This window comes from Sapajus apella, unplaced genomic scaffold (assembly GCF_009761245.1).
Source record: "Sapajus apella isolate SASKATOON/1434 unplaced genomic scaffold, GSC_monkey_1.0 scaffold41, whole genome shotgun sequence".
NCBI classification, from domain to species: Eukaryota; Metazoa; Chordata; class Mammalia; order Primates; family Cebidae; genus Sapajus; species Sapajus apella.
In genome coordinates, this window is record NW_022436981.1 from 5,035,421 (window position 1) to 5,048,662 (window position 13,242).

General features: G+C 43.0%; 1 protein-coding gene across 9 annotated transcripts in view; it reads right to left on the reverse strand.

The window, feature by feature from the left end:
* ADGRF5 (adhesion G protein-coupled receptor F5) overlaps positions 1-13,242 on the reverse strand; it is a 98,216-nt gene that overhangs the window by 59,114 nt on the left and 25,860 nt on the right. For 2 of the 9 annotated variants that reach the window (XR_004275586.1, XR_004275587.1), the window contains exon 1: positions 9,021-9,410. The exons of 2 other annotated variants lie outside the window; for them this stretch is intronic. The gene's annotated coding sequence lies outside the window, so the exon portion shown is untranslated. Of the gene's footprint in view, positions 1-9,020; positions 9,411-13,242 lie in introns of those variants that run through there. 5 more of the 9 variants (XM_032299619.1, XM_032299620.1, XM_032299623.1 and 2 more) reach the window with 4 other exon arrangements.

Below are 13,242 nucleotides of genomic sequence, written 5' to 3' on the forward strand. Positions count from 1 at the left end.
GGACCAGGTGAAAGCAAAAGTATAAAGCAGATAAGCTATAAATCTGCCTTTCTTCATGGTCCAGAACACATAGCCTTCCAGTGCAAATAACTCACAATCTTCCTGTGCCCAACTTATGATCAGACTCTTGCCTGATTAGAAATAATGCAAGTTAGCTCCCTGCAACCTTGGCATTGTCAGCACTACACAAAGCCCTCTTCAGCACACAATAGAAGCAACATTCTATAAAACCCCCAGCAAGGCTGTGTCTTGTTGCAGTCAGCTCCTTTCTGCTGGCCTGCCCATTGCATCCTTGCAACGTATTTTCATACTTTTTCTGATAAATCTGCCTTTCTTTTCCTACAACTGCCTCAGTAAATTTTTCTTAGTGCTCCTGTCACCAGCTCTAAAGAGTCGCTAATCACCTGAGACAGGAAGGAAACCAGAGAGGCAGGAACAGGAGGCAAACAAGGCTAGTTGAGAATCAAGGAAACCAGGGAAAGTCAAGTTTTAAGAAGGGGGCCGGGTGCGGTAGCTCCCGGGATTACATGGGATTACATGCCTGTAATCCCAGCACTTTGGGAGGCCAAGGCGGGTGGATCACCAGATGTCAGGAGTTTGAGAGCAGCCTGGTCAACATGGTAAAACCCCATCTCTACTAAAAATACAAAAATCAGCTGGACGTGGTGGCGGACACCTGTAATCCAAGCTACTCAGGAAGCTGAGGCAGGGGAATTACTTCGATCCAGGAGGTGGTGGTTGCAGTGAGCCAAGATCACACCATTGCACTCCAGCCTGGGCGGAAAGGTTGAAATTCCATCACCCTCAAAAAAAGAAGGGGATGGTCGACTATGTCCAGTGATGCCGAGAAGTCCATTAAGGAGGAGATTGATATTGCTCATTGGATTTGGAGACATGGTATGCTCTTAGCAAAGAAAACCCCATTGGGATGGTTGGATGGAAATTATATGGGGAAGAGTTACAGAGTGTCTGAGGGATAAGGACTTGGGGATGGTGAGTACATGAAACCTAAGAAATGTGTTTGCAAAATGAAGGAGAGGGTGAAGGTTCTATCTACATGTAAGCTGCTGAGCTTTCATGTCCATGCAGTAGGTGATGTTATATACATAGCTTTCTCTTTAAGAAAGGAACTAATTGTATTAGTACAATAGCAAGGGAAATCATGCTTCTTACTAAACCTTGGCCTGTAGCCGGATAACTGGACACAATATTGTAACCTTTGAAAAAAACCAAGGGCATATAAACTAGTGTCCCCCAACCCCTGTGTTCTGGGATACAGACTATGCTCAGGCAGCCCTTTTGGAAATGCATACTTATCAAAATAGAGACTAATTGAATCTGAAAATAGATGAGCACATATAAGCATTCTAATCAAGAATAGAGTTTCTCTTAATGGGAGATGATAGTTGGCAATGCCAACTTTCAGGAGAACTATCATTGCAAATTTTACTGTGATTATTCCTCTGCTCATTTCTACGCGGCATAAAGTTGCAATAAGGATAGAGTGTCATCAGTAGCCACCTCCCATAACTGTAGAAGTACAAATTAAAAGCCCTTAAGTATAACTTTAAGAGCCTGCCCTCATAAATCTGTATTTTCAGCTGCAGAGGTGGTGAGACTTATCTTTGCTGACCTTATTTGATTAGATGATTCATCTCTTGCACATGTAGAACTATAAGCTAAATATTTATTTAACACAAACAAGGGACACAATACCAATTAAAGAACTGCCTTGAAGACATTTTTTTTCTATTTAATTTTCTATTGCCTTGAAATCAGGCCCTGCAGAAGCATTGTGTCAGGGAAGCTCAGTATTATCAGATTACAGGGGAACATTTGTTTGTATACAATGGGATCAAGTTTTCCAAAACACACTGCACATGTGGGCAGTGTTGATAACCTTTTATCCATCTTTCCTTGTTGTAAGTCACCGAGGAGCTTAGCCTTTAAGCAAGAGATTGCCATCTGTATGAAAACATTGAGTTCCTAACTCTGCTCTTATCTAGTCTATCTTGCATTAATTCACCATGTGGAGGGGTTTCCCTAAGCCCTGGCAAAACAATGCCAGGCGTGCATTCCAATTGCAGATGGAGGGAAGCCCTGTGGAGTGGGTCAGTTTGTTCTTTTTTTTTTTTTTTTTCAGAGGGAGTCTCACTGCAATGCCCATGATGGAGTGCAATGGTGTGATCTCAGCTCACTGCAACCTCCACCTCCCAGGCTCAAGCGATTCTCCTGCCCCAGCCTCCCGAGCAGCTGGACTACAGGCACATGCACCACTATGCTGGCTGATTTTTGTATTTTTAGTAGAGACAGGGTTTCACCATATTGGCCAGACTGGTCTCAAACTCTTGACCTCAAGTGATCAAACCATCTTGGCCTCCCAAAATGCTGGGATTACAGGCATGAGCCACCACACTCAGCCCAGTGTGCTCTATACCCAAGTGTTATGGGAGAAAATTTGGCAGAGCTCATTTTACATTAGGTTGTTTATATTAGGTTGTTCTCAAGCCTTAGAGTTCTATGGTTCTACCACATATTAGGTAAGATCTAAAATAATACTTGAATATTTTAATAATAATAATAATAATGGGCCAATCATAACAGTATCTGTCCACTGTGCAGGAGCAGGGAGTGGGGGTCTCCTGCTGGGCCAGACCTTAGCAGTATCACTGCTGGATAGTAGGGAAGTCTGTGGAGGATCCCAGGAAAGGGGATAGACGGCTAAAGCAGAGGTGGGGAGGCACCCCAGGGGGTGGGGAGGCACGCCAGGGGGTGGAGGAAGCAGTTATTTGCCACGTGGCTTAAAATATTCCAACATCACAGTAATTGGCAGGGCCACCTTAGCCTGCCCTTCCTCCCTATTCGGCCCCCATCCATTAGTTCTCTCTAAGAAAAGGCTTTGCTGTCCTTGGCCGGTGACTTCTCTTCTAAATCTTCATTTCCTTCTCTAGGGATTTTGTTAGACTTTGACCATGTAATGTGTGCACTACTCCAAATGAAAAAATAAAAGTATTACTGTATCCCACCTTCTCCAACCTCAAGAAATAAGGTACTCTGAGAAGTCCTTCCTAGTTCAGTGTTTCCTTGCTCTGGACAGTTTGGCTTTAGTCCTCACCGCATTATGAAAAGTGTTCGGTAAAGGCAAACCTGTAACACTTGCTGCAGTCCTCACTCTCCCTGGCCTGCAGTGGGCACCTGCTCCACTTGTACATGGCCTCCTCCTCTGCAGAGCCCCCATTCTCTTTCCTGGTTCCCAAGGCTCCTGAGCTTATACCATTTCTCCTTCTATCCTCCCATCCTCATCATCCTGCAACCTCCTGACTGTGCGCCCTGCCAAATACCTCTCCTGAGTCTACAGCTCTTCTTTCTTGACATTTTCTCATAGTGAGCTCATCCATTTCCATAGCTCCAATTATCAATTTATTTGTGAATTTTCCAAACTGTGTTTCCACCCTCTAACCTTTATGGTATATTGCCTCTTTTCTTGTCCCCAAAGTTATCTCTCCTCTCCATACCTATTTCCTCTCTTTGCTAGATATTAGGCATGTCTTTCCAACTATGTTATTTCCACTTCAGTGTAAATTCAGATCATTGAAAACTGAACTTGTCTCCTCTTCCACTGCTCTCTGCTAACCTGTCCCTTCCCAGATTTGCCAACTGCTGGCTTCATTCTCCAGTCTCCCAGGCTCACGGCCTAACAGGTGTCCTTAGACACACAAGCAGTGCAGGAGTAGGAGCAGCAATTTGACCAGGCACTAAGTCTTATTACCTGCTGCTGATGCGCTCAGAGCCCCTCATCGGTTTGGATATTGTCATCTCACCACACTGGCTTGCACTTTGGGCCACCACATTGGTTTGGACATTATCATCTTACCTCTAGATGGTTACAATAATCTCCTGAATGGGCTCCTCCGTCCTTTCTTCCCTGACCAATAATCCAACACAGCAGCAGGGAATTTATTTGCCCAGAACACTATTCTTCCTAAATTGTGGCTGTATCATATTTAAATACTTTAAACATTTGCAAATGCCCAAAGGATATTTAAGCTAATTCACCAGGCAAGCATGATCACCATGACCTCATGTAAAATGAGCTCTGTCAATTTCTCTCCCATAACACTTGGGTAAAGAACAAACTGACCTGATTCCAGCTTTTATTGTACTTTCTTTTGCAAAGTATTGCCATCAATATTAGCAGAAAATATTGGTGGAATGATTGCTACCTTGCAGCTTCTTCTCACATTATTCTTGGCAACTGCTATGCTCTATTTTTGTTTTCTGAGTTTTACTCATCATTTCACGTCTTGCTTATTTATTTGGTAACAACAACAATTGCTCTATCACTTACCGAGCACTTGCTGTGTGCCAGACACTTGCTATATGGCAGGCATTAGGTTAAGCACGACACATGACTAGACTCATTTAATCATTATCACCCCGTATGATGAGAACTACCACCATCTCCATTTTACAGATGAGGAAACTGAGCTTTGGCTAAAGAAACACTGAACATTGGCTAAATGAACACACTTGGCAAGTGGTCAAGCTTGCCTCCAAAGTCTCAATTCTGACCTTTCTGGCATATTGCTTCTTTTCTTGTCCTCCCCAAAGATATATCTTTCCACTGCATGCACTGCATTTCTCTGCTCAGCTAGTCATCTGGTCCTGCCATGTGCATCACTTTTCAGCACGGCGTGTTTTTTGTGCATAGCACAGTAATTAGGCATATGGACTCTGAAGTCACACTGCCTGAGATGGAATCCTAACATGCCACTATTTCCCAGCTTTTTGTCTCAGCAATTTACTTAACTTTTCTGGATTGCCCCATCTATAAAATAGGGATTATAATTTTATCTGAGGCATTGAATTATTGGAATAACTAAAGGGGTTAACAATTATCTTTATAAATCACTGAGTATAGTTCCTGCCACATAGGAGGTACTTGGTAAATATTGTTTGTTGTTAAAATTCTCAATGAATGTAACTTGCTTTCCATTAAGAGTCTAAGCTGATTAAGAGGAAAGATTTTTCTGCCTTTGCAATTCCTCAGTACTTAGCAAGTCACTCCAGAGTAGCTCATTCCACTAGGCTGTAGTTTTAAAGATTTCACATTGGTGATTATCATTCAGGGAATAGGGAAGATTCCAATTATTTTAACCATCATGACCAGAGTCACCCTGTGTGATCTGAAATGCTGAGCTGGTAAGTAACTTATGAATCACAGTGTGCCCTTAGCTAATATGTATATTTAACTCAACCATCCTTCTTAGAGCACATACTCTGTGCAGAAACTTGCAGGTCCTGGGGAAACCGACATAAATCCTGAACAGGCCCTGTAGTCCTCTCTCTCAAGAAGACAAACACTGCACTGATGAGATATACTAACTTGAACTATATCCAGAAATGTCAGTGGGGAAAAGGCTGTAGGGAAACATGTTATAATTTTAAAACAGCCATGACTTATTGTCTATTTATATTTAGTTCAACCCAGAAAGTGGCAGCTCATGCAAAGGATAATTAGTATTTCTTTTTTGCTCTCTTTCTTGGGATTGGGATACAACATGACAAAGTGACCTTGAGTAAAAAGTATGATCTGATAGTCATCTGGCATTAGAAGAGCACATCCTGTTTACCTAGAACATTTAATCTGACTTTGTAAAATCTACAAGTCCCAGGAAGCCAACGTATCTATAGTGAAGTCAGTGGGGTTGTTCCAATTTAAACTGGAAAATCAGTGCCATTGTTGGAGGTGTCGGAAATCTCCCCTTCATTCTCACATGCAAATGTGTCTGTTCCTCTGATAAACAGCAGCAGCCAGAATTCTAATGATCTGCACTATTGCTGGTACCTTTGGCCCTAATTTCTTGGCTTCATAAACAGGCATTGCTTCTGCTTCTCAATTTTGCCACTGTATCTCACATAGCCAAGATTCTGTGATTCTCAACCCCAGCTGCATTACAGCATCACGTTGGAGATTAAAATCAACAAACAAACAAAGAAACCAACCATGTCCTGGCCCTATCCTCAGAGATTCTGATTCAGTTATTCTGGCAAAGTGTCTGGACATTGTTTTCTTTTTGTTAAGTTCCTAGGGTGACGCCGATGGACAGCAGGTGATAGAACCTACTAATATCTGGACAAGGCAATAGTTTAGTTCACCTTTAGATTTACAGCAAAATATCTACCAGTAGCTACAAAGCTGACAGAATCCAGACAATCACATTAATTCTCTATTCCATATCATTTTTATCCTCACAGTACCGACAAAAAAATGGGGCTTAGCTGGGCACGGTGGGAGGCTGTAATCCTGTAATCCTGTAATCCCAGCACTCTGGGAGGCTGAGGCAGGTGAATCACCTGAGGTTGGGAGTTTGAGACCAGCCAGATCAACATAGAGAAACCCCATCTCTACTAAAAAATACAAAATTAGCCAGGCATGGCGGCATATGCCTGTAATCTCAACTACTCGAGAGGCTGAGGCAGGAGAATCACTTGAACCCAGGAGGCAGAGGTTGAAACGAGCAGAGATCGTGCCATTGCACTCCAGCCTGGGCAGTAAGAGCAAAACTCCATCTCAAAAAAAAGAAAAAAGGAAAAAGAAAAAAAAATGGGGCTGCAAAGACAGCAATCTGGGCTTCTTCTCATCTCAGTCCCTCAAAAAGATTCATTGTGCCATGTAAGGCAAATATATTAACCTGTGAACCTCTTGCTTTTGTATTCCATTAGATGAGAATAAGTTACCTGCTTTACGGTGACATGGTGAAAGAAGAGGCATAAAAGTCTTTTGATAATAAAAGAGTTGCTTATAAATACAAGAGATTGAATGCATAATATTTAGAGGAGACAGATTATTCTCATTAAGCAGACGAGGTGGGAACCCATGTGGTATATTTTTAGTTGCTCCAAAATGTCCCCAAGTGCCCCAAGCACAGTAAGTGAGGTAACTATATTGCAGTCATTGAAGCCGCACTCAGTGAGTGGGCAGTGCTCGTCTACAGGGCCTCGGTGGAAGTGTGTCATGTGGCTAACACTGTGCATTAGGGCAAAATGATTAATCAGAGTGGCCAGGGATGTGGAGAAGGGACAAAGGCAGGCAAATTTTACAGAATGTCCAAAATCAGCAAGGCCTAATGGCCCTATAGTTTGGGGTGGAGAAACCTTGGAAAGAACAAGAAAATATAAAATAGCTAATGAAAGTGTTTGTAATTATCTTTGGATTGGACATTGGCTATTTATACCTTCTTCCCAAAGCCTCTCTCCATAAGGTGTATCAACTTGTTCACAGTGATGTTTTCTTTATTTGCTTGTCTCCTAACAGTTGGTGGGGAGGGGAAGGCCACCTTTCTACTGAAGACTAAAAGAGAAGGAAAATGAACCCATTTGTTAAATGCATTTATTATCCACTGAATAAAAGGACAATCTCGCCTACCCTCACTCTATCTTCTCTGGGTCAATCACTTTAACTGTCAATCTGGCTATTATCCATCTAGTTAATTTTCTGTTATTTTATTTTCTCTTCTTTCATTTCTATAATAAGAAAGCCTTCAAGGGGAAAGCCCAAATTGCTAATTGGCAAATCTAGAATTTAATCCTTAGGAGATTATTAATATTATTAATTGTGAAAGCCAAAACCAACACAAAATAATAAGGTAAAAATAAGTAAAATTCTTTTAGACTTTTCTAAGAGTTAAAAGAGCTATTTATGTTTCCCATGTATCCTTTTATTCTTTCACTGAATGGAAGGATTTTAGGATCATCACATGAACTTGACAATGTGAGAATTTATCGTAGTCCTGTGCCCCAGTTTATCCTAAGAACTCAGAAGAACAGAAAATAAAGCCTTTAACTGGTAACACAAAAAAAAATTGATAGAATAATCTTCGAGCAGGGAGAAAGAGAGTGTATATTGGGGGTGCAGAGCTTGAAAAATAGTTAAGAGAAGGCCGCCTGCAGTGGCTCACACCTGTAATTCCAGCATTTTGGGAGGCTGAGGCTGGTGGATCACCTGAGGTCAGGAGTTCAATACCAACCTGGCTAACATGGTAAGACTCCAACTCTACTAAAAATACAAAAATTAGCAGGGCGTGGTGGTGGGTGCCTGTAGTCCCAGCTACTCAGGATACTGAGGCAGGAGAATTGCTTGAATTCAGGAGGTGAATTTTGCAGTGAACCAATATCGTGCCACTGCACTCCAGCCTCGGTGACAGAGCAAGACTCTGCCTCAAAACACACACGTACACACACACACACACACACACACACACAATCTGTTTAGAGATATTCTTTTACAACAAGAATATATTAAAGTATTATTTGTGTGTTTCAAAACTAAACTGCATTGAAAAACAACTACATTAGCCCTTTATGAAAGGAAGAAAAAAGCTATAGTGAAATGGGATGGCCTGGCTTTCTGAAGTATGAGAAAATGTGGTTTAAGCAAGCCACACATCACAGGGTTCCTCCTTTCAAAACAAGTCTGTCTGGCCATGAAGCCCCAGCACTTTTACTGACCTCCTTCCTAACGCTGACTACAAACTCCTTTCCTCTCAGTCCTGGGTGTGAGGCTGCAGCCTACATTTTACATTTCTAAGGTCACCCCTTGCCCTTTGGAAGGACTCTCCCAGAGCTGAGTGAATATCCAGGGCTCCTCTTGGCAAGAGCAGCAGCTCAGTAGCTCATGAATGCACTGGTTTTCATAGTATTTCCTTGTTTAAGGATGAGAAAACTTGTTTGGAAAAAAAAAAAAGTCTGTTATAAAAAAAGTCCTAAAGGATCCCAGCTAGGTGCTTGATACTCAATTTCCTTTAACATAGTCTCGTCAAATAGACCAACAGTCTGCACAATGCTCTTGACTGGACATACTTTATCTTCCTAACGTACATGTCACAGATATGCAAAAGAAAAGCAGGGAAAGAGGACCTTAAGTGGACGATGCCTTAAGTAACATCGGAGCCCCTGAGATCTTGCTACAAAGGGAGGCAGAGACAGAACAACAGACCGTAGTAGGAGAAATGTCTTACCTGTCCAGCACTGTGGTCCCCCTGCTGGCTCCCACTCTGATCAGATGCCTAAAATTTTCCCAGTTTCCACTACAGGGCCATTTGTCCCGCAGCCTCCTGGGCAGGGGGCCTCACGCCCAGCGGAGGAAGAACCAAGCAAGACTCATTTCGAGTTTTTAGGCAGGACTGGCAGTTCCGCTCCCACACTCAGCCTCACTGGGGCCTCCCCCAGCTGTGATCCTCCCCCAGCTGTGATCCTCCGAGCCTCACAGAGTCATCCCTGAGAGCCGCACTGCTATTTTAAAAACAAAAAGTGACTTCCTGGTCCTCTTCCCCGGATGGCGTGTGCAATTTCCCTCACGCCCATGGGAAGTCCTTCAGATCCTTCTTATCTGGAAACCTCTCCACCAAGTGGACAGACTTGTTTGGCCAATGCCCCTAGTTCTCACTTTCCTTTCTCCAAAGAGAAAAATATCAGAAAAGCAAAACCAGAGCCAACCAAACATGGGTGAGAGCTAATGGGAAGTGCAAGATGCCTGGTTTCAACTTTTAAAAGATGACCACCAAATTAGATTGTAATTTCAGAGTAGAAGGAAAATTAAGACTCTCGATGAATTCTTTGTCTTTAGCAGTGCCAAGAAAGCAGAGAATAAAAGAATCCTTAGAAGAGGAGAGACCTATAGAAGTTGCTTAGTCCTCCCCCATGGGAGGGCTGTACCTCAAAAATGCCACATTGGAGGCATGTCCAGTTCTCTTAGGTTTCCAGGGAAACTCTGTGAGTGTTTGTGTATCAAACCATCAATTTAGTGGTACTTAAAATACCACTCGATAACACGGATATTTAAAGATAAGGAGATATATGGCAAAGGCCTGGTTGGCAAGCTGCGTTCAGGTTGTCAGGTTTAAAGATGAATTACAGTCAGCTAATTTTTGAACTGGAAGTGACCCCACTGATCCTCATTTTACAAGTGAGAAAACTAAGACCCAAGGAGAAACCTTCCCAAGATCAGAATACAGATGGGGAATGCTGTTCCACTGCCTACTCTGGAGCTCTGCCCACAGAAAGTGTAATGAATGAGGCCTGGCCTGGAATCTGCTTTGGAAATGAGTGCTTCAGGTGAGAGTATACTCAGAATTCTCTCAGTATCTTCAGAGAAATCCTCATAGTATCAAAGAAAGGACTCGAGTCAGGCTATAGGAACTGACGCTTTAGACCCACCAATTTTATGTGGGCACGTACACATTACTTGACGCTATTGAGGTTCTATTTTGTTTTGTTTTGTTTTGTTTTGAGATGGAGTCTTGCTCTGTGGTCAGCCTGGAGTGCAGTTGCATGATCCTGGCTCACTGCAACCTCTACCTCCTGGGTTCAAGCAATTCTCCTCCTTCAGCCTCCCAAGTAGCTGGGACTATAGGTGCCCGCCAGCACATCTGACTAGCTTTTTGTGTTTTTAGTAGAAACGGGGTTTTGCCATGTTGGTCAAGCTGGTTTCAAATTCCTGACCTCAGGTGATCCCCTGCCTCAGCCTCCCAAAGTGCTGGTATTACAGGGTAAGCCACTATTCCTGGCCCTGAGATTCTGTTTTATTATGTGTGAAAGTGGGATATTAACAGTGCTGAGTTTATAGACTCTGCTGAAACTCGAGAGGAAGAGTTTAGCAACTGTTCATTGTTCTCTGGAGCACTGGGCTCCAGTGCCTCCAAGCTCGTCCTCTCTCCCCCTCCAGCTGCTGTCCCTTCTTGTCGTGCTGTCAGCCTGGGGCAAGTCAGCAACCACCAGCAGGACTTAGGCTTGAGATCAGAGTATTTGGGCAAAAAGAGGATGAACTTCAAAATGTTATTATTTCACTTCTAGGTACTGATTCTCAACTCTAGTCTGGTTTCAGAATTGGTTTTGAATTGGTACACCCAGACTTAAGAAACAGCCTGCTGAGGGACGCAGCTCCTGGCAAATGCGGCCTTTTTTCCTGCTTGCATTTTGGTTGTTGGGTGCAGCAGGCTCTCTAACATGGAATGGGCGTTGTCAAAGTGGCTGTCCCTTTCCTTCCCTGAGGAGCAATTCTTCTCGCCCACAGTTCCCCGCTTGTTGTTAGGAACAGTCTGTGCTTGCTGCACACACATTACAATGAAAACAAAAGCAAATAAAAAAATGGAACCACCATATGGCTTTGGCAGCAACCCAGAATGAACTGTGGATGGAGAGACCCTGCCCTGAAATTGACTGTCACAGGGGCCGTTTTCCTGAATTCTAAAACATTGATGTTGCTGGCTGAACTCAAACCTCTTCAACCAAACTGCAAATGTAGCCAGAGTAACGAATTCATCAGTCATGTTATCTGTTTGTTAATATGAAGGTCTCTCATGGCTGTAGGGTACAGTCAGAGACAAAGCTCCTACTTTCTCAGGAAGAAATTTCAGCACCAAATAAATATGTATTTTCCAGCATGTTCCAAGCTGTTTCACTGCTCTTTCTTCTTTCTTCACACAGGTAACGTTTAGTCGCTTTTTAAGTTCCAGCTGTTATTTCTTCCAAGGACTCTCTTATTTCTCCCAACCTGAACCAAGTATTTCTCTTCCCTGATCCCACACTGCCAGATACATGTCTTTTTAAAGTTACCACATTGTATTCAAACAATCCATTTAATGCATTGCCTGTAAGCAACTTGAGGGCAGGCACTAGTCTGATTTGTGTTATGCCCATTCCTATTTCAGTGCTGGTATATAGTGGCTTATCAATAAAAGCAAGCAAAATTAAACTTTCCATCTCATTTTCCATTGCTGGTTCCTCCTTTTAACATAAGAGTGTCTCATAGCTCAGTCTTTGAAACCCTTGTCTATTGACAATTATTTCCCAGGTAATCTCTACTAGTTTTGCTGACGACTTCCAAATGTCTATCTCTATCACAGACCTCTCACCTGAATTCCTGACCCATATATCCAACTGCCTACTTGATAACTCCACGCAGTTGTTCAATAGGCCCTCAAACAGAACATGTCCCAAACCAAACTCCTGATCTTCCCTCCCAAACTAGCTATACCATCAGTCTCTTCCATTTTAGCAAAGGGCATTTCCATCCTTCCGGTTACCCAACCAAAACCCTAAGAGTCATCCTTGAGTCTTCCCTTGCACACTTTACATTTAATTTGTCATCACATCTCAAAATACTTGTATAATCTGGCACTTCTTACCTCTTCTGCTGCTATCATTCTCATCCAAGACATCACTATACCTTGACTGGATAATTACCAGTCTCCAACCTGTCTCTGTGCATCTCCTCTTACCCCTTTATAGTCTGTTCTGAAGACTGTAGCTAGAATGGTCCTTATAAAATACAAGTCATATAAAATCCATCTGTGCTCAACTCATCGCCTGCAGTCAGAGCACAAGTCCTTTCCACAGCAGGTGAGCCCCACATGATCTGCACCACCTTCTCTCCCATCACTCATGTTGCTCCAGGCACACTGGCCTCCTTGTGGACCAGGCAGACTTGCATTTCAGGGTCTTCATATTTGTTCTCTCTGCCTCCCGGGGATGCTCTTTACACAGATTTCCTCAAGACTCACTCCATCACCTCATTCTCACTTTTGCTCAAACACTGCTTTCTTAGTGAGGCCTTCGTTGACAGCCATATCTTACATTTCTTCTCTCCACATCCTCTCTACTTGCTCTAGTTGTCCGTATCATATGACATCTCTGGTACATTATAATGCACTTTTGAAGTTTGCTGAATGTCTCCACCTTCCATCCCCACACTAGAAGTTAAGCTCCCAAGTCCGGTGCAGTGGCTCATGCCTGTAATCCCAGCATTTTGGCAGGCTGAGGTGGGTGGATCACCTGAGGTCAGGAGTTCAAAACCAGCCTGGCCAACATGGTGAAACCCCTTCTCTATGCTAAAATTAGCAGGGCATGGTGGAAGATGCCTGTAATCCCAGCTACTTGGGAGGCTGAGGCAGGAGAATCAGTTGAACCTGGGAGGCAGAGGTTTCAGTGGGCCAAGATCATGCCATTGCACTCCAACCTGAGCTATAAGAGCAAAACTGTCTCCAAAAAAAAAAAGAAGAAGAAGAAGAAGAAGGTAAGCTTCCCAAGGGAAAGGAAGAGATGCCTGTTTAACAGATTCATTGCAAAGGAGTATCTGAAAGTGTAATGCACAAGCAAAGTTATTAATGCCACAGCCCCGGACAGCATAGCTAAAGTATGTAATAGTTCAACTTGTGAAATTCTCCTACCTCCACATCTTGG